We start from the raw sequence: 22,348 nt of genomic DNA on the forward strand, positions 1-22,348 counted from the left end.
CGGGGGACGCAAGTTCAGAAGCTCCCCACAGGAATAACTGATCTTGTGGGATCTGAGGCGGCTAGACAAAAAAGGGACAGAGTAATTGGCCCTGGGCCCGTCCTTGGCACGGACGGGCACAGACGGGCCCTCCTTTGGCGCTCCTTTGGCGCGAAAACGGCGCGCCCGCTGCGCAAGACCGCTGCGCGTTCTAGGAGGCATCTTTATTTGACGGCCAAGCCCCTCCCCGAGCTGGAGCGCTAACTCCGTTCCAGTAGGGGTCCGGGACTCCCAAGATGGCGCCTACCCTGTCCCTCCACACAATCGGCACAGGCAAGCCGCGGTGGACCGGGGAGCAGGAAGCAGCACTCTGGTAATTTTAAAAAAGCAAACAATTTTAAAGCAACACCACACACAATTATAAATCAATTGGTTTAGTGAGACAGAAATCGTTTTTAAAAATGAATAGGGTTCAAAAGCGCCTGCAGCATTAGTACTGTGCAGAAAGGAGGGCAGAAGAGAATCACTCGCAGTCTGCTCGCCTTAGTTTTCCAAGCGCTATCACAAGGCGCTGCCACCGCCTCAATCAAACGCACAGAACTGCCAGGACAGATCCTATTTGACGGCCAAGCCCCTCCCCGAGCTGGAGCGCTAACTCCGTTCCAGTAGGAACCCATTTAACTTATTCGTTCCTGTGCTTCTTAAGCATCCATAAAAAAGGTTTACTTTCTTGAGCCCCTTACATGATTAATTAAGGCATCAAGTGTCACAAACAATCTTTGCCCATCATTCAGCATCAAAAACAACATGACACGATAGATGCTGATATCACAAACATATTACTTGACTTTTGTGAGTAAATTTAAACTGGAGGATTCAATCAGTAACTCTGAACTGAAAATGGGCCTGGAACCTGAGCAGCTACTTATACCAGTGCCAGGACCAGAAGAGTTACAGCTTTAGAAATCTAGTGAATAAACAGTAATTAAGTCATGTACCAGTAAACATGTTTTTAGTTCACCTACAGGTTACTATGGTGGGGAGATCTTTGTGGGGTATTGTCAAGTTCACAAATATTTTTGAGTACAGTGTGTATATGATACAGAGATTCTTTCCACTTCCAATTCAGTAGCAACATTAGGCCACCAACTGTCTGATGAGGCTAGTGAAAGAATATATATGGCCACCACCCATCAGATGGTATCAGTGGAAAAATATATTTTGCCATTGCGTATCTGTTGTGTTTGATTACAGTTTTGGTATAGTGAGGAATGTTTCTAATGCACCGTTGTTTAGGAGAAGAGGAATACAGACTCCGGCAAACTACCTGGGGCATAGATGAGAATAAAGCAAATTAATATAAGGATGGTATTGTAAAATTAAATGTACTCTGAAGCCAAAAATGTAACATACTATTAGAGAAACAAGATTTTTGGAGTGATTATGGAGAATTATGCAAGAAAGAAAAGTAGTTACACTTGTATTTCCTCCTAGAATAAGAACATCTGCCCATTCGGAGTGGTGTCACAAGATGTAACTAGTCAAACTATCTCACACAAGTTCCAAAAATTAGACAGTAGAAATTCAATACACTTCTGGTAATTTCCTTCAAGGCAGGTGAAAACCGTACAAGAGGGATCACACCTCTATTATGTGACAACAGTAGGTCACACCCACTCAATTAATTGAAATACATATGGAAAACTGTCCTGGGAAATGTTTATTCATTGAAGAAATCAAGTTGCAGATTAGAAGCAATTAGAGAGGGAATCATTGTCATCTTTGGCACAGCCTTACCTTGCTGCTCTTACTGGCCTGCAGAGTTTAATACTCTGAACTCACTGTAGTTGGTCTCATTCCAGGGAAGGGAATATTGGAAGCACACTTGGAACATCAGTGCCACTTGGCGAAAGGCTTTACAACTCTGGAAGTAGCACTACACATAGGTTCTTGGCTGTGAATTCAGAGCTGTGATTCTCATAAAGCCATATAATTCTTATGATTTTGTGAAATATAAGTGGTGGTTCTGAAGCTACAGAGTATAAGTATGTGCATGGTGCAGGGTGTCATTGCTGTGTAATCAAGATGTGGCGTTGGTGCAGCCAGGACTTTGTTATCAGATCATGTGCAAACCTTGGAGACTGTTTTCCTTTTGAAAGCATGATTGGTAGTTAAAGCTCAATAAGGAGAACTATTCTAGCAAATTAAGTTATGTTTTGGAAGCAAACCTAAATATTTTAAAGCACATTTCCAAAGGTTATCTTGAAGGAGTTTACATTTATCCGCGTTATTGCACGTTTTGAGGCCTATTACAAACCCAGTACACGTAAGGGGCTAGCAGAGTGAGGACTCAGAGCTGTGATTCCCAGTGTCTCTGTTGTCTCTCCAATCCATTTCCTTTTCCCTGGGTCTACTGTCATCGACTATACTCCTATATCTGGACATGGATAAAGGGATCCCATTGGATCCTTAATTCAAGTTAGTGGATTCTTACAATTGGAGAGGCCAGCATAAATAATATGCAGTTTAAGGTTTTACCTTTCCAAGCTATTTCACAAATGTCCTTCAGACTTTGCTTCGTATTGGTTCTGCAGAGAGATGCTTATTAAATATACTATATCCCTGCCCTTCCTTTACGGGGATATAGGATCAAATCTGGAAGGCATTGGAGTCCATTGATTAAAAAGACTCTTACCTAACACATTTCAAGCCACAATTACTGCTTCTTCAATCCAATCTAAACCTAGTAAACATTCCCATAACTGATTGGCATCTGGCTTAATCATTGCTAAAGAATGTATTCCGTACTTAAGGAAATTTCCAAGCAGCTAAATATGTCAACAAAGATGAGAGAGATAGGATAACTGGCCTCCAAGGACCTGAACTCTTGTACAGCAAATAACAAAATAGATATAGGAGGCACTCTCTTAAGCTCTCCACATACATCAGTTAAATTAGTTAAATCAGTTACCATTCATTTTTTTCTGTTTCTGTAGTTAGAGGTTTAGATTTCTTTTCTTTGTTCTGATACCATTTGATATATTTAGGGTCCCATTACGAATCAGTCAGAATGAAATTCCCGTATGGAATTCTGCTCCGCCTGATCACATGTGGGCCGGTGTTCCCACAATATAATGGGTGCAGGAAGACCAGACCCCATTGTACTGGCTGAAAATTCCAGCCAGCAATATTGCCGAGGAGAAGCAGCTGCATTACAACCCAACCCTCCACAATGGCGCATGGACAGTCTGCACTTTCTTACTATCGTTTTTCCCCTTTCCCTGGACCAGCCCATCAGCTCACATTTCTCATTTGATCAGAGCAAATGGTAAATTTGAGCATTAATATTCATGGAACAGGGAATACCTTGTGGTACTTTTCTAGATAAAATAGGGGCCAAATTGGTTTTCTCCTTCCTGTGAAGATTAACTCATAACTACAGAAATCCCATTAGGAAATTCCAGTCTTTATCAATAATTCTAGGCTGGCCGGACTAAACCACCATAATTCCGTATTACCCACAATTAGGTACTTATTGTGAATTCGCATACATTTCAGTGCCAGCAGGAAATATTGAGCAGTACATCAAGTTGAAATTGGTTAATGCTTTATTTTTTGATTGCTTATCCCAATATAGTAAAAAAGCATATCTAAATTCGAAGTTTTTTTATGTGTGCATACTTACACCATACAAGCAATCTCGTCATGGTGTTTTGATCAAAATCCTACGGTTGAAATGGACTCCATATACTATTTAGTGCATTTTTTACAGTGTTGATCTTATTTTGTTGACCAATTGTAACATAGATTACTCTAATTCCCAACAGGTGTCAATCAAAAAAAAAGTTACATTGGTTGGTAAATTAAATAGAGAATGACAGTTCAGTTCAGTGATTCCAGACCTCAATATAATTTGGCATTTTAAGCACCTTTTATGCTTTGCCCCCCTGGAATTTATTCCCTCGTATAAAGCCTGTCAGTGATAATTGAATGTGAAGAATATTATGTAAATAGGCATAGCCTGAAACAGCAATATAAATTTCAAAACAAACATCTGAATCAGAATAAGACAGAGGGCCTCTTTTAAAGTAGTGAAGATGGGGGGTCTTGACTCGCTTTTTGGTGCGTGGCAAGATGGCGGCCGTGTAGAACGGCTGTGAGTGATGGAGGCAGTGGAGTTGAGCGTGTAACCCTGGTCAGACTGCTGATACCGAAGGGTACCACATCACGGCAATACGGCATGGAAACTCGGCAAATACAGCATGGAAACTCACCTGTAGTATTTCTTTAACACAACAGTGCCTTGAACTTTTTTTCATGGGGTACTGGTGAGAGGACGGCGGAGAACGGTGAGATCGGCTGATCAGCTGCTCATTGAACGACTAATGTTCCGGCCTATCACCTGCCGCGGGCCCATTGGACGCCTGCTTCGGGAGCTAACGCGAGCGGTGAGAGCAGCAGGAGGCAAAGCCTATGCGGAGCGAAGAAGGCAGGTGATTCCCACATCAGCAAAAGGAGAAGTCCATGCGGGGGGGAGGAGCGCGGAGTCACTGAATCCGCGAAGCCACCGGGGCAGGCAAGAGTTCCCTGCATCAAGGAGAAGCTGCCGAATTCGAGGGGTAAACGGGATCAATAGCCCGAGAGGAGTCATGGCGCCGAAATTGAACACTGTTTCAAAAGCAGCCGCTAAGAGGAAAGCAGCTGCTGAAGCCGCAGCCGAGAATGAAGAAGGGGATACTCATCAGGCGAGGCAGACGCCGCCGGTAAGGAGACATCAACATGGGAATAAAGTTAAGCCGGCAACTACCCCTATTATGGATATGTTAGCAAAAATGGGCAAAGAGAAAGACCTCAAAACCGGCGCAGTGGCTGTGGAGAAGGGGCAGGAAAAGGCGGCTGCTGCTGAGGGGGGGGGACGGTCATACCCCCTAATCTGTTTGAAACAAGTGCAGAACATCCTAGTAGCTCAGCGGGGACTAATTTAAAAACAGCTGAGGATTCTAATGGTCAAGACTCGCAGAGGGAGGCTATAGAGGCTCAGGAGGGGGCTGGAGAAAACTCAGAAGCTGTAATTTTAAGTGCAAATGAGGCAATGGAACAGAAATCTGTAGTAGCTCAAGAGGGTACCTTGGATAATATGGTTAATATGGTGAACCATCCTGGTCAAGAAAAGCCAATTGATAAAGATAAGGAAAACCCCCCAGTGAATGTTTCTTCTCTGTCTCAGAAGGCGGTGACTGGTCGGAGGATGACAGCTCAGTACAGGAAGGAAGTAATTTGGAGACAGAAAGTGAGCCGGAATATGGCCCTGACCCTCATATATCTTCAGCTAGACCACCTGCTGGGATTAAAATCCAGGAGCTTAGTTGGGACCACTCGTCAGACTCTCCCATACTTGGTAGTCCACATGGGGAGGCAGCACAGATGTCGCTTTCAGAGGTGATACACAAGGAGATCCTGGCTCATAGAGAAGAGACTCGCCAGGACAGCCTTAAGGCACAGGCGGCTGTTAGAAAAATGCAAGGCGCAGTAAGGAAACTGTCTAAAGTGTGTGTCAATCTAGGCGACCGAGTATCAAACTTAGAGGAAAGAGTGGTCTCAACTGAGGCTGAGTCGGCGGCTGCCTCTACTAAGGTGGATGCCCAAAGTGCCCAGATAACGGACATACAATGGAAGCTGGAGGATTTGGAGAACCGGAAAAGGCAGAATAACCTTCGAGTCTTAGGGGTACAGGAGGGGGCTGAAGGGTCGGATGTAAGAGCTTTTATCATCAAGCTCTTTGAGCAAGCTTTTGTGCATCTCCCTGGTTGGAACTGGGCTGAGGAAATACAGCGTGCATATCGTACTCCGTTTAAACCAAAAAAACATACAAAGGAAACGGATAAGCCTAGAGCGATATTGATATTCTTGGGCAACTTTTTATTGAGACAAGCAATATCGGAAAAAGCAAGACCAGACGCAAGAAAAACAGTTGGGGAGATTTCGTTTTTTGTTAGGCCAGACTTCTGCCATATAACAGTTGAGAGACGTTGGAGATTGAGACAGTTGATTCTACCTTTTCAAGCTAAAAAGATGCAGGCTTACCTGATCAATCCGGCACAGCTAAAAATAATTAATGCTGGCAGAACATTGTATTTCACGTCGGAGGTGAAAGCTAAAGAATATCTGGACTCTCAAGGGGCATGAGCATGATGAAATAATTTGGACTGGTATATCGATAACGCCTCGATAAGACGGTCAACAGGTCAACGGGTCAATAGGTCAAATGTACTATTTCCCCAATTTCCTCTGTTTGGTATTATAGCTATATGAAGTGTGGTGTATATTTACCCTAAGGTATTTAGTCACTAAGTAACGGTAGTTTATTATCCAGGGCATGGTTTTTTGAACGGTTCTGTGAAAATTTCATCTCCACCGCTTCAATCGGCTCTCCATCACGTGCACAGACTAGGTCTGAGCGCCTTACTCGAGTGGGTGTTTGGGTGGTGGGTGATGTTGGGGGGGGGTGGATTGGAGTGAGGGGCGGGTGGGAGATTGGTGGGAAGGGAGGGGGCGGGTGGGGAGGGAGCAAAAAATGAAAAATGAGATGTTTCGGTATATGAAAGGTTCTGGTTTCAGTAAGAGAGCTTTAATCATGTTAATCATGTTAGTCAATGAATCAAGACTCTGCCTTTTATACTATCAGGAAAGCAGAATACTAGACTATGGCACACATTAAAATCTGCTCCATTAATGTCGCTGGGTTAAATGATTGGAGGAAGCGTCAGAGAGTCGGTCACTTCGCGAGATATAACAATTTGGACATTCTCTGCATGCAAGAGACACATTTGCCCTGGGCTAGTAAAAATCTATTATATATTAGGGGTTATGAGATACTGGCTTGCTCTTCACAAACCTCAATGGTTAGGGGGGTGGCTATTCTCGCCAAACAAAATCTAGGTGGGGCAAAGAGAGTGAAAGCAGATAGCTCAGGAAGATGGGCAATAGCAGAACTGACCCTTGGTTAAACTTTGTGTACAGCGGATCGATGGTCAGGCAAGTTTAAATAGAATGATTTCCATCAAAGCGGATCTCCAGGGGCTTGTTACACAGAAGAAGTCTAGAGAATACCAGTCTTCAAGGGCGAATCGTTACGAGACGGGGAACAGGCAGGAAGAGTGTTAGCACTTCGGATTAGGCAGGAGAGATCTAATAATCTGATCCCCTGCATACAGGAATATGGGATTGAATATACTGAACCGGAGGAAATTCTGAAAGTTTTTCAGACCTTCTACCAAAAATTATATGATGAAGGGAGTGGTGGGACGGTACAGACCCCAACTCTTAAAGATGATGGCCCAAAAGTAGATGAAAAAAGTAGGGAGATATTGGAATCTGATCTGACTCTAACGGAGGTAAAGACAGCGCTTCAGGAACTAGCTACTGGTAAAGCAGCGGGACCTGACGGGATTCCCCTTGAGGTATATAAGTGTTTAGAGGAGGAAATTGCCCCAATTTTGTTGAATTTATTCAATGGTATAGTGTGCTCAGGGTCAATCCCTGAAACTTGGAAGGAGACAAACATTGTCATATTTCATAAAAAAGGCAAACCCAAAAATAATCCAGGATCATACCGTCCGATTTCCCTTATCAATTCAGATACAAAATTATATTCTAAGGTTTGGGCGAAAAGGTTGGGAGGGATTATTGGTCGGTTGGTTTCCCCCTGGCAGCATGGATTTGTGCCAGGTCGTGGCACTACAGATCATATAAGACGTGCTATAGCCCTGTTTGATGCCCATGCTGCCAGAGGGGAGGATATGGCCATGATCCTTCTCGATGCTGAGAAAGCATTCGACCGTGTGACATGGGAGTGCTTGTGGGGGATCTTGGCCGGAAGAGGGTTTGGGAAGAAGAGCTTGAAGGCAATTAAGGCTATGTATAGTGATCCGACTGCAAGGGTTATGGTCATGGGTCAAAGCTCGGATAAGATAATAATCCGAAGGGGTACCCGACAAGGCTGCCCATGCTCCCCGATACTATTTTCGCTGTATATAGATCCCTTGATCTAAAAAATTCTGAACCGATCATCCTGGTGATATTTAATGGCCACTCCACCAAAATCCTGGCATATGCCGACAATCTGGCAATTATCACAACCGCCCCCCAACAAGCAATGGTTGAGATATGTCAATTGGCTAAGGATTTTGGTGCACAGTCAGGATATCGCCTGAATGAGGAAAAAACGCAGATCATTTGCACAAATAATATTATCAAATCGGATCAAAGATATGTGGATTCAGCAGTATACCTGGGGATAAGGGTGAATTACAATGTGAATAAGATCATCCCGGATAATTATCTCCCAATGTTGGAGTCAATTGAAAAGGAGCTTAAGAGGATAGACGTGTTACATCTATCATTGATCGGCAGGGTAAAAGTTATTAAAATGACTATGTTTCCTAAGCTGCTCTACCTGTTCCGTGCCATACCATTGCTATTGGAAGAGGGGACAATTAGGAAGATTGAAGGAACATTTATCCGCTTTATCTGGCAGTATGGGAGAGTCAGAAGGTCGATTGCACGTATGTCTCTACCACTCGAGAGGGGTGGCCTGGCGATGCCCAATATCAGGCTATATCATTGGACATGTTTGCTAGTTCAAATGAATATATTGTTTAAACATGATTCTGGAATAGCAGAACCTCCGCTTGATGTTCAAACAATCCCTACTATCTACGAGCTTTTAGTGGGTAGGAAGGCAGTGAGATTGCTGATGTGTGAGGTTGAAAGGAGATACTACAAGAGATCCAGATATAAGATTTTGATGGGTGCATGGGGAACTTGGAAGTCGGTAGGGAAATTCTTAAACATTCCAAAAGTTCATGCTAATACTGACATATGGAAATCTAACACTTTTGCCCACTTAGGCCAAAACAGCAAAAGCCGCTTTTGGAGGGAGCAGGGAATTAAGTGTCTAGGTGATGTTATATCAGGTGACGAGATTCTTGGCTTTAACACACTGCAACATAAATTTGGGCTCCCATCCAGTCAATGGTTACTATATGCACAACTGGCTCAAACAATTAGATCACTTAGGCCCAGGCTATCTCATTTGTTGAGTTATTCAATAGTTGAATATTTGAAAAAAGGAGGAAGTAAAATTAAAATTTGTTACAGTAATCTTCTGCAGGAGCTAGAGGATAATATGGAAAAGATTGAAACCACCCTAGCTAAAAAACTAGGTGACCCAGATGTGGACCTAGATTTAGCCATAGTATTAAATAAAAAGATTTTTCGCTCCTCAAATCTAAGGGCTCAGCATTATAGGACCCTTTTTAATTTGTATTTTACCCCATCAAAACTGTTTTCCTGGGGAGTAAGAGATAATGATAGATGCCCTAGGTGTAATACGGGACCGGCAGATTTACTCCATATGTTTTATAACTGCCCGAATCTGACACCAATTATTAAGGAGATACAGCTATTTTTGGAGGGGCTGCTAGAACAAAACATCGTTCTATCCCCTACGGTGGTCTTAGTGGGCATTGACGAAAAACTGAAGGCAGAAGGGGGGGCGGAAGCCCTAGTCTTTATATCTGTGGCTATAGTACGTTTATTAATTTCAGCTGGATGGAAAGATACCTATGCGCCCACCTTCCAACAATGGCTCTCAAGGCTCTTAGGAATGCATAACATTGAGGAGTGCCTATATGATTTTAAGGGGAAGAAAAAACGTGAATTGGGTAGAAACATATGGGCACCAGTTAGAAAATGGAGGGAATCTAGACACTGAAGATACAAGAGGAAGTGTGTATAAGATTGTTTGGTCCTCATGTATACTCTTGTTTTAATCTTGTCTTGTCTCTCTTTTAATCATGCCGCTTTTTCTACTGTTTTTTCTACTACCTATGTATTACTGATGATGTGTCTATTTATTCTGATTATTTATCCCAAGTGTATAATGACTGTTTAATGAATTGATATATGAAATGATATATGTAATGAATTTTTCTACCTTAAATACCTGAATCATCTCAATAAAAAATAAAAAAATAAAAAAAGTAGTGAATATGGGCTTTTTTCTGTCAGGACGATGGAGTAAAATACTCCTGAGTGGGATACCCGGATTCCGCACTTAGAGCTGTCCACCTATCTGAAGGACCGGTTAAACACACTTACTGGGTCTCGGCGGCGGGGGAACCGCCCAAGTCTTCCATACCTTCCATCTATACTAATATAATAAAGAGAGAGCCCAAACCTTGGAGGCGGGTAATCTCAGGAACCACAGCACTAATCACAACACCCAATACAGCGTTGGAAAGGGCAGTTGCAGCAGAAGGACATAGGCTATGCAGACGCCCACCATATACATTTAAAAGGTAAAAGAACCGTGCCAGCAAAGTAGTCCCTTGTGGGCGTGTCTGCGTTGTGCTGTGGACGTGTGCTGGGGGCGTGACAAACGCTGGGGGCATGTGGATCATTCCGCCCTTCATGCCATGTCTCATATCGTGTGCTAATCCCACCCTGATCCCTTTAAATACTCCTGCACCCCATAATCTTAACCCACCCTTACTCCTTAAAATACCCCAACACCCTTAAACACTAACCCATCTTAACCCTATAAATATACTCTGTACCCCAAAACCCAAACCTATCCCTAAACCCTAAAAATACCCCTGTACCCCAAAACCCAAACCTAGCCCCGAACCCTATAAATACCCCTGTACCCCAAAACCCAAACCTAGCCCTGAACCCTAAAAATACCACTGTACCCCAAAACCACCCCTGAACCCTAAAATACCCCTGTACCCCAAAACCCAAACCTAGCCCTGAACCATAAAAATACCCCTGTACCCCAAAACCCAAACCTAGCCCGGAACCCTTAAAATACCCCTGTACCCCAAAACCCAAACCTACCCCTGAACCCTAAAAATACCCCTATACCCCAAAACCCAAACCTAGCCCTGAACCCTAAAAATACCCCTGCACCCCAAAACCCATACCTATCCCTAAACCCTAAAACTACCCCTGTACCCCATAACTCAAAACTATATCTGAACCCTTAAAATATCCAAACACCCCAAACATATACCTCAGTACCCCAAAACATATACCCCTATACCCATACTTACCTTATCCTAACATTAAAAAAAAACATGCTTTTACCATTCATGCATTTACAACGAATTTCGTTGTAAATGTATGCGTGGTAAAAGCATATAAAATGTAATGCCATGCGTTATAATGGCATTGCGGAGTCATGGTACTTTCGTAATGAAAGTATGCGGAGTGATGGTATGCGGAAAGAAAGTTGCGGAATAATGGGTGTTTACCCTCCCCCGGTAAGTACATTTGTGGCACGGCAGCCCACATCTCCAGCAACATACTCATATTTTTTCACCACCCATTTGAAAAATGCACAGGTCTCTCTCATTGATGGCCAGCACCGACATACACTTTTAGACACACCTCCCGCCACGAGTTCTAGAATTGCGAACTTTAGAGCTGGGGAGCTACGTTCGAATCTCGGCACCAGCTCAACATCCTGTGATTCCAGGCAAATCGCTTTGTCTCCCCGTGCCTACCACAAATGAATGTGTTCTTCTGTAATGTAAATTGTGTTCATGCCATGTTGTCGAGTTTGCGCTATATAATATTGCAAGGAAAAATAAAGTAGGGAAACTCGAGTTCACACACTACTGAACACGCACTCTTAAGTGCATCAGCAGTGCACTGTGAATCGGAGTGTTTCATAGGCCTGTCACAGATAAGAAATGCTATCAAAACGAAATCCTACAAAAAAATATACTACTGGCCGGCAGCAATTCATACCCGGACAACGTCGGGACGGGCTGCTAGTACTTAGTAAAAGGAGACACAGGAGCCTTCGTCTGCAGGAGGAACCCAGATTTATTCAATAGCCCCGGCTATGGAACAGAGTCCCAAGCTAGTCAGAGACAAGACAGAGGAGGCTGCTGCTTCACTCTGCAGCTTACAAGCCTTTTATACATTTTCATCCCAGTCTTTTGGCTGTTAGATCATTGTTTAATCAGGGCAGTGTTTGCAGTTGATAACCAGATCCAGATGATGTTTGTAGATGGTGACTTGGTCAAGGCTTGGTACACAAATCATTGTTCACTCGGCTTTGATCAAGGCTCAGTCTTTCAGGTCATTGTTCAATTGCCTTGATCAAAGCCTGGTCTTTCAAGTCATTGTTTAATCACCCTGATGAAGGGCCACCAGTCAGACCATTGTCCATATAACCTGATCACGGTGTCAGCAGAAATGACCTGGTGGGTCGTGTGGAAGTGTTTGACACGAGATGGCAATGAAAAAACAATGGAGTCCCGGTACAAATGATGCCGATCAGAAGAACACTTTTCATCATATCCAATGCATATCCCTTTACATTGGCATGAATTGCCTGCATGGCTGTTCCTGTCAATGTCAGTTTGGGCAACGCATCCATCAAAAAAGCCATAACTGATGACCTCCTCAACACAGGAGCTTTCCTCTATGGTGGGGAAGGGGGCCATTATATAGGTCTGCAAGGTGGGGGTCCCATGCCAGTGTTAAATGTTTATCCTACCAGGGAGTTTTTGCCATAACCATGAGTTTCAACTGGCCCTCTGCCTTTACCTTGTTCACCTTATTCTGGCATGCTTAGAGTTCATGATCCAAAGATCAAATGGTTACATAGAGGAAAAGTGATGCTCTGTCTTTACAGTCTAGCTCAGCATTAAAATATCTACCATCCACTATTTTTGTCCATTCCTGCTAAGGATCATCTGAACAAACTGAAGGCATTTAAGTAGAATTGCACTCTTCATTTCTTTTTCCATGATGCTTGGTGTCTTGAGGTAAAAGGTAGGAGGAGTGTTTTATTTTCAGTACTCTGCAAATCCACGCAGGCAATATGTAAGTGGAAGGAGGGATAATGGTTGGTAATGGTAAGTGTTGTTGAGTAGGGTTCAAGTTCCATTTCCCATGAGCCCTGTGGCTAGTGAATGTTGGAAAGGAGACTGTAACTCAGTGACGTTATGCCTTGGATCTAGTTGAAGAGATATGGGCTTGGGGTGCAGGCGTGATACAATTTGAGCCTGTTGATTGCCAAAGGCAGTGTAGGTGAGCACAGTACAGGTGGTAGCTCTGGAGCAAAGGCTGGGGAAAAATAGATAATAAAAAAAGTAATTGAGGCGAAAAAAACAATAGGATTTAACACAGTAAAGGGGCTGGGATTTGGATGCTGAGTTTCCTGCTTTAGAGGTGAATGCAGCAAGGAGGGTGCAAGCCATGCAACATTATAGGGCTTGGATAGTGGTGACACAAGATTGCAGACACCTCACACTCCCAAATGTTTGTTCCTCATATATAAAAAACAGATCCTTTATGTGTGACATTGGCCTCCTGCCACTTGAGAGACATGTGTGGATGACTCTAAGGACTATTTCAGCATCTCTTCTCTGTATTCTCTTCGGTGCAGAAGGAAAACCCTTTGCTTGGCTCCACTGTGTCTTGATTCACATTCTTTAGGCTTCTGGTTTGGAGGGTTTCAAGTGTATCTGCAGTTACCTCTTGTTTTGCTCCTGCTTCCTCAGGACCATCTGATGCAGTGGCTGATTACTTGTATGCACTAGTAGTTTTTACTTAGACGGGGTGCAGCTGGGGGACAAGGCAGGGGAGGATGAACTTGCTCTTGTATGTATGTCTGCAGCCTCTGACCTTGCCACTGGGCAGACAATGGCAGCAAACCCAATGGGACTCATAATGTTCAGGAAACAACAAAACAAATCTCTTTTGCCTCCACGTGAACGTCTTCAATGTGGACCTCAACTACTTTGTTGAGAACTCTCTAAACCATAACTTCTGAACAAGTTTCTGTCCTATTGTTCTTCTGTTGACCTTCTATGTTCTTTCTACGTCATGATTAGAGATGTCACCAGTGATGCCATAAGTGATGTTAACACCCTGTCATGAGTCATGTCATATGTAAGGTCATAAGCAGTGCATTATGCCTGTGCAATTTAACGTCCAGTTACCTAACTATAACTCCCAAAAATCTGAGGTTTACTTTGCAGTTTTTGTTTTGTAACCACTAACCAGAACTTCACTTTAATCTTTGTTTTGTGTGTGAGAGAGAGAGAGAGGGAGAGAGAGTGTGTGTGTGTGTAGGTGTGTTTGTGTGTTTTGAACTGCCACTATTTATTTACAATTTATTATAGTGTGGGCTTATCCTAAAGGCATTAGAGAGCTTTAAGGGGAAAGACAAAAGTACATTCTGGTTAACAAATATCATAAAACTACATATTTAGCACCAGGAAAACAAAGGAACAAACTGTTAGCTAACAACCATAATGAAACAGTTGAAAAGTACCGACAAAGCAGAGAGAACAAACATTTCGTAACAGGATGGACAGATGAAGTCAGTAGTTTTCTTCTGATGTCCAGAGCTGCAGGAATTGCCGACTAGTTTGGTACTTTTTATGTTACAGAGCTCACATTGGAGAGAGTACCAGGTCAGTTACCCAAAACAATATGCACACTTTTTTTCAGCACGCCTTCACTCTGTATTTCCACAACCAAAAACTGCACGATGTAAGTGCACAAAAAACTTTACTTCTCCAACAAGACGTGCATGTGGCAGTCAGGAAACTTTGAGCACATTGCGGAGTCCCTCATGGCTCCTCACTTTCTCCCCTGTTATTTAATCCTTACCTTCTCCCTCTTGTCCAAGCCCTGAAAGAGTGTCAAGTTTGCACATTTAATTATGCTGATGATTTTCAACTCATTTTTCCGATCAGCAACTCTCCAGAGTTGGTTCACGCCTTTCAGCCCACCATGCTGTTCATCAGTCAGTGGATGAACAGCAACCATCTTAAGCTCAACCCAGACAAGAGGGAGCTGGTTCTAACTGGTGGTATTTCTAAAAATTCCTGGGGCCCTCACGTTTGGCCCAGGGAGTTGGGCCAGTCCCCTTCACCATCGAACTTGGCTAAGAGCCTTGGGGTAATAATCAGTCAGGACCTCATGATGAAGCCTCAGATAGGGTCACTGATCTCTACCTGCTTTTTCCAAATAAGGAAAATAAAAAGATCTGCAGATTTCTTACCTACGAAGCCCGGACTCAGGTGATTATTGCAATGGTCATGTCCCAAGTCGACTATGCTAATTCGCTTTACTTCGGCATCCCCCTCTATCTATCGAAACGCCTACAGCTGGTTCAAAACCAGGCCGCACGCCTGATTGCTCATCAACCCAGGCACCTTCATGTTACTCCTCTTCTGAAGAAACTTCATTGGCTTCTGGTAGTCCAGCGCTGTACCTTTAAGGTTGGGTGCCTTATTTTTAAGTCACTCAAAGGGAGAAGCCCTAAATTTGTGAACAACTTGATCAATAAGCACGTTCCTACATGCAACTTTCGTTCAGCACACCGCTACTTTTGTCTACTCCCTCTTTTAAATTAAAGCGCACCGGTGGTGCCAGGTTTGCCATCTTGACCCCCATGCTCTGGAACTCCCTTCCCCCTGAAATACGCTTCTGCACTAATCTTCTTAGTTTCAGAAGCCTCCTTAAGGCCTGGCTTTTCCTTCAGGCCTTCTAAATGTGCCTCAGGACCTGGGTATCACTCAAAGCGGCGCCATGAAACCTCCCTGGTGTACATGCGCTTTATAAATGTATTTTAACATTACATAACATAGCACATTCAGAACAATCCCTTTAAACCAGCCACTCGCAGACATTGGCCTGGGAGGGCGTGAGCTTGTGGCACGACAGACAGACCTATTGATTCACACATGTGGGTTAAGGAATCTGCTGAGACACAACAGTGTTTTCCTCTTTGTTTGCGATACAAAAGGGGATGATGGACGGAGCGTTTGAGCAAATCAAACACTCACCCCCAGTCAACTGAGCTGGGTTTAATCGATCACCATTCTTTAGCTCACTCAGCCACCCCAGTTCAGACATGGCCATATGCAAATCAGTCTGACCCTGTGCCTTTTGGGAACAGTCCAGCCCGAACTGCCAAGCCATGTCTTCCCTGGACCGGAAACAAGCATCCTGGGACCGGTTTCGGATTCATAATCCTCATCAGCCAGGCTATCTTGAATCCAGTGGTCAAGTGCGCAAGGGACTCACGTCTGAGCATACCCTGCCACACTTAGGGCGAACAAAGCGATACAAAAGGGGATGATGAACGGAGCGTTTGAGCAAATCAAACACTCACCCCCTGTCAACTGATCTGGGTTTAATCCATCACCATTCTTTAGCTCACTCAGCCACCCCAGTTCAGACATGGCCATATGCAAATCAGTCTGACCCTGTGCCTTATGGGAAAAGTCCAGCCCGAACTGCCAAGCCATGTCTTCCCTGGACTAGAAACAAGCATCCTGGGACCGGTTTCGGATTCATAATCCTCATCAGCCAGGCTATCTTGAATCCAGTGGCCAAGTGAGCAAGGGACTCACGTCTGAGCATACCCTGCCACACTTAGGGCGAACAAAGCGATACAAAAGGGGATGATGGACGGAGCGTTTGAGCAAATCAAACACTCACCCCCAGTCAACTGATCTGGGTTTAATCCATCACCATTCTTTAGCTCACTCAGCCACCCCAGTTCAGACATGGCCATATGCAAATCAGTCTGACCCTGTGCCTTATGGGAACAGTCCAGCCCGAACTGCCAAGCCATGTCTTCCCTGGACCGGAAACAAGCATCCTGGGACCGGTTTCGGATTCATAATCCTCATCAGCCAGGCTATCTTGAATCCAGTGGCCAAGTGAGCAAGGGACTCACGTCTGAGCATACCCTGCCACACTTAGGGCGAACAAAGCGATACAAAAGGGGATGATGGACGGAGCGTTTGAGGAAATCAAACACTAACCCCCAGTCAACTGATCTGGGTTTAATCCATCACCATTCTTTAGCTCACTCAGCCACCCCAGTTCAGACATGGCCATATGCAAACCAGTCTGACCCTGTGCCTTATGGGAACAGTCCAGCCCGAACTGCCAAGCCATGTTTTCCCTGGACCAGAAACAAGCATCCTGGGACCGGTTTCGGATTCATAATCCTCATCAGCCAGACTATCTTGAATCCAGTGGCCAAGTGAGCAAAGAACTCACGTCTGAGCATACCCTGCCACACTTAGGGCGAACTAAGCGATACAAAAGGGGATGATGGACGGAGCGTTTGAGCAAATCAAACACTCACCCCCAGTCAACTGATCTGGGTTTAATCCATCACCATTCTTTAGCTCACTCAGCCACCCCACTTCAGACATGGCCATATGCAAAGCAGTCTGACCCTGTGCCTTATGGGAACAGTCCAGCCCGAACTGCCAAGCCATGTTTTCCCTGGACCGGAAACAAGCATCCTGGGACCGGTTTCGGATTCATAATCCTCATCAGCCAGGCTATCTTGAATCCAGTGGCCAAGTGAGCAAGGGACTCACGTCTGAGCATACCCTGCCACACTTAGGACGAACAAAGCGATACAAAAGGGGATGATGGACGGAGCGTTTGAGCAAATCAAACACTCACCCCCAGTCAACTGATCTAGGTTTAATAGATCACCATTCTTTAGCTCACTGAGCCACCCCAGTTCAGACATGGCCATATGCAATTAAGTCTGACCCTGTGCCTTATGGGAACAGTCCAGCTCGAACTGCCAAGCCATGTCTTCCCTGGACCGGAAACAAGCATCCTGGGACCGGTTTCGGATTCATAATCCTCATCAGCCAGGCTATCTTGTATCCAATGGCCAAGTGAGCAAGGGACTCACGTCTGAGCATACCCTGCCACACTTAGGGCGAACAAAGCGATACAAAAGGGGATGATGGACGGAGCGTTTGAGCAAATCAAACACTCACCCCCAGTGAACTGATCTGGGTTTAATCCATCACCATTCTTTAGCTCACTCAGCCACCCCAGTTTAGACATGGCCATATGCAATTCAGTCTGACCCTGTGCCTTATGGGAACAGTCCAGCCCGAACTGCCAAGCCTTGTCTACCCTGGACCGGAAACAAGCATCCTGGGAACGGTTTCGGATTCATAATCCTCATCAGCCAGGCTATCTTGAATCCAGTGGCCAAGTGAGCAAGAAGACTCTTGTCTGAGCATACCCTGCCACACTTAGGGCGAACAAAGCGATACAAAAGGGGATGATGGACGGAGCGTTTGAGGAAATCAAACACTCACCCCCAGTCAACTGATCTGGGTTTAATCCATCACCATTCTTTAGCTCACTCAGCCACCCCCAGTTCAGACATGGCCCTATGCAAGGTGGTGTGGAGTGCAAAAAAACGATGGATTTAGGCCCAGATCCGTGTACTGGGGTGAATGTATGACATTGTTCTACATTCTATCCATCAACTGTGTTTTTTGCAATTTTCACCCCGAGTGGGCTGGGTATGCTCAGACGTGAGTCCCAGGCTCTCCACACCACTGGAGTCAAGCTATCCAGGCTGAATGAAGGCTGATAGCCAGAAACCGGGCCTTGGATGCTTGATTCCGGTCTGGGAAAGACATGGCTTGGTAGTTCGGACAGGACTGTTCCCATGAGGCACAGGGTCAGAGCTGATTTGCATATAGCCAGTGTCTAACCCAGGGTGGTGTGGAGTGCAAAAAAACGATGCATTTAGGCCCAGATCCGTGTACTGGGGCGAATGTATGACATTGTTCTACATTCTGTCCATCAACTGTGTTTTTTGCAATGTTCACCCCGAGTGGGCTGGGTATGCTCAGACGTGAGTCCCAGGCTCTCCACACCACTGGAGTTAAGCTATCCAGGCTGAATGAAGGCTGATAGCCAGAAACCGGTCCTTGGATGCTTGATTCCGGTCTGGGAAAGACATGGCTTGGTAGTTCGGACTGGACTGTTCCCATGAGGCACAGGGTCAGAGCTGATTTGCATATAGCCAGTGTCTAACCCAGGGTGGTGTGGAGTGCAAAAAAACGATGGATTTAGGCCCAGATCCGTGTACTGGGGTGAATGTATGACTTTGTTCTACATTCTGTCCATCAACTTTTTTTTTTGCAATTTTCACCCCGAGTGGGCTGGGTATGCTCAGACGTGAGTCCCAGGCTCTCCACACCACTGGAGTCAAGCTATCCAGGCTGAATGAAGGCTGATAGCCAGAAACCGGTCCTTGGATGCTTGATTCCGGTCTGGGAAAGACATGGCTTGGTAGTTCGGACTGGACTGTTCCCATGAGGCACAGGGTCAGAGCTGATTTGCATATAGCCAGTGTCTAACCCAGGGTGGTGTGGAGTGCAAAAAAATTATGGATTTAGGCCCAGATCCGTGTACTGGGGTGAATGTATGACATTGTTCTACATTCTGTCCATCAACTGTGTTTTTTGCAATTTTCACCCCGAGTGGGCTGGGTATGCTCAGACGTGAGTCCCAGGCTCTCCACACTACTGGACTCAAGCTATCCAGGCTGAATGAAGGCTGATAGCCAGAAACCGGTCCTTGGATGCTTGATTCCGGTCTGGGAAAGACATGGCTTGGTAGTTCGGACTGGACTGTTCCCATGAGGCACAGGGTCAGAGCTGATTTGCATATAGCCAGTGTCTAACCCAGGGTGGTGTGGAGTGCAAAAAAACGATGGATTTAGGCCCAGATCCGTGTACTGGGGTGAATGTATGACATTGTTCTACATTCTGTCCATCAACTTTTTTTTTTGCAATTTTCACCCCGAGTGGGCTGGGTATGCTCAGACGTGAGTCCCAGGCTCTCCACACCACTGGAGTCAAGCTATCCAGGCTGAATGAAGGCTGATAGCCAGAAACCGGTCCTTGGATGCTTGATTCCGGTCTGGGAAACACATGGCTTGGTAGTTCGGACTGGACTGTTCCCATGAGGCACAGGGTCAGAGCTGATTTGCATATAGCCAGTGTCTAACCCAGGGTGGTGTGGAGTGCAAAAAAATGATGGATTTAGGCCCAGATCCGTGTACTGGGGTGAATGTATGACATTGTTCTACATTCTGTCCATCAACTGTGTTTTTTGCAATTTTCACCCCGAGTGGGCTGGGTATGCTCAGACGTGAGTCCCAGGCTCTCCACACCACTGGACTCAAGCTATCCAGGCTGAATGAAGGCTGATAGCCAGAAACCGGTCCTTGGATGCTTGATTCCGGTCTGGGAAAGACATGGCTTGTTAGTTCGGACTGGACTGTTCCCATGAGGCACAGGGTCAGAGCTGATTTGCATATAGCCAGTGTCTAACCCAGGGTGGTGTGGAGTGCAAAAAAACGAAGGATTTAGGCCCAGATCCGTGTACTGGGGTGAATGTATGACATTGTTCTACATTCTGTCCATCAACTGTGTTTTTTGCAATTTTCACCCCGAGTGGGCTGGGAATGCTCAGACGTGAGTCCCAGGCTCTCCACACCACTGGAGTCAAGCTATCCAGGCTGAATGAAGGCTGATAGCCAGAAACCGGTCCTTGGATGCTTGATTCCGGTCTGGGAAAGACATGGCTTGGTAGTTCGGACTGTACTGTTCCCATGAGGCACAGGGTCAGAGCTGATTTGCATATAGCCAGTGTCTAACCCAGGGTGGTGTGGAGTGCAAAAAAATGATGGATTTAGGCCCAGATCCGTGTACTGGGGTGAATGTATGACATTGTTCTACATTCTGTCCATCAACTGTGTTTTTTGCAATTTTCACCCCGAGTGGGCTGGGAATGCTCAGACGTGAGTCCCAGGCTCTCCACACCACTGGAGTCAAGCTATCCAGGCTGAATGAAGGCTGATAGCCAGAAACCGGTCCTTGGATGCTTGATTCCGGTCTGGGAAAGACATGGCTTGGTAGTTCGGACTGTACTGTTTCCATGAGGCACAGGGTCAGAGCTGATTTGCATATAGCCAGTGTCTAACCCAGGGTGGTGTGGAGTGCAAAAAAATGATGGATTTAGGCCCAGATCCGTGTACTGGGGTGAATGTATGACATTGTTCTACATTCTGTCCATCAACTGTGTTTTTTGCAATTTTTACCCCGAGTGTGCTGGGTATGGTCAGACGTGAGTTTCAGGCTCTCCACACCACTGGAGTCAAGCTATACAGGCTGAATGAAGGCTGATAGCCAGAAACCGGTCCTTGGATGCTTGATTCCGGTCTGGGAAAGACATGGCTTGGTAGTTCGGACTGGACTGTTCCCATGAGGCACAGGGTCAGAGCTGATTTGCATATAGCCAGTGTCTAACCCAGGGTGGTGTGGAGTGCAAAAAAACGATGGATTTAGGCCCAGATCCGTGTACTGGGGTGAATGTATGACTTTGTTCTACATTCTGTCCATCAACTGTGTTTTTTGCAATTTTCACCCCGAGTGGGCTGGGTATGCTCAGACGTGAGTCCCAGGCTCTCCACACCACTGGAGTCAAGCTATCCAGGCTGAATGAAGGCTGATAGCCAGAAACCGGTCCTTGGATGCTTGATTACGGTCTGGGAAAGACATGGCTTGGTAGTTCGGACTGGACTGTTCCCATGAGGCACAGGGTCAGAGCTGATTTGCATATAGCCAGTGTCTAACCCAGGGTGGTGTGGAGTGCAAAAAATACGATGGGTTTAGGCCCAGATCCGTGTACTGGGGTGAATGTATGACATTGTTCTACATTCTGTCCATCAACTGTGTTTTTTGCAATTTTCACCCCGAGTGGGCTGGGTATGCTCAGACGTGAGTCCCAGGCTCTCCACACCACTGGAGTCAAGCTATCCAGGCTGAATGAAGGCTGATAGCCAGAAACCGGTCCTTGGATGCTTGATTCCGGTCTGGGAAAGACATGGCTTGGTAGTTCGGACTGGACTGTTCCCATGAGGCACAGAGTCAGAGCTGATTTGCATATAGCCAGTGTCTAACCCAGGGTGGTGTGGAGTGCAAAAAAATTATGGATTTCGGCCCAGATCCGTGTACTGGGGTGAATGTATGACATTGTTCTACATTCTGTCCATCAACTGTGTTTTTTGCAATTTTCACCCCGAGTGGGCTGGGTATGCTCAGACGTGAGTCCCAGGCTCTCCCCACCACTGGACTCAAGCTATCCAGGCTGAATGAAGGCTGATAGCCAGAAACCGGTCCTTGGATGCTTGATTCCGGTCTGGGAAAGACATGGCTTGGTAGTTCGGACTGGACTGTTCCCATGAGGCACAGGGTCAGAGCTGATTTGCATATAGCCAGTGTCTAACCCAGGGTGGTGTGGAGTGCAAAAAAACGATGGATTTAGGCCCAGATCCGTGTACTGGGGTGAATGTATGACATTGTTCTACATTCTGTCTATCAACTTTTTTTTTTTGCAATTTTCACCCCGAGTGGGCTGGGTATGCTCAGACGTGAGTCCCAGGCTCTCCACACCACTGGAGTCAAGCTATCCAGGCTGAATG

This window comes from Lissotriton helveticus, chromosome 2_1 (genome assembly GCF_964261635.1).
Source record: "Lissotriton helveticus chromosome 2_1, aLisHel1.1, whole genome shotgun sequence".
In the NCBI taxonomy this organism is placed as follows: domain Eukaryota; kingdom Metazoa; phylum Chordata; class Amphibia; order Caudata; family Salamandridae; genus Lissotriton; species Lissotriton helveticus.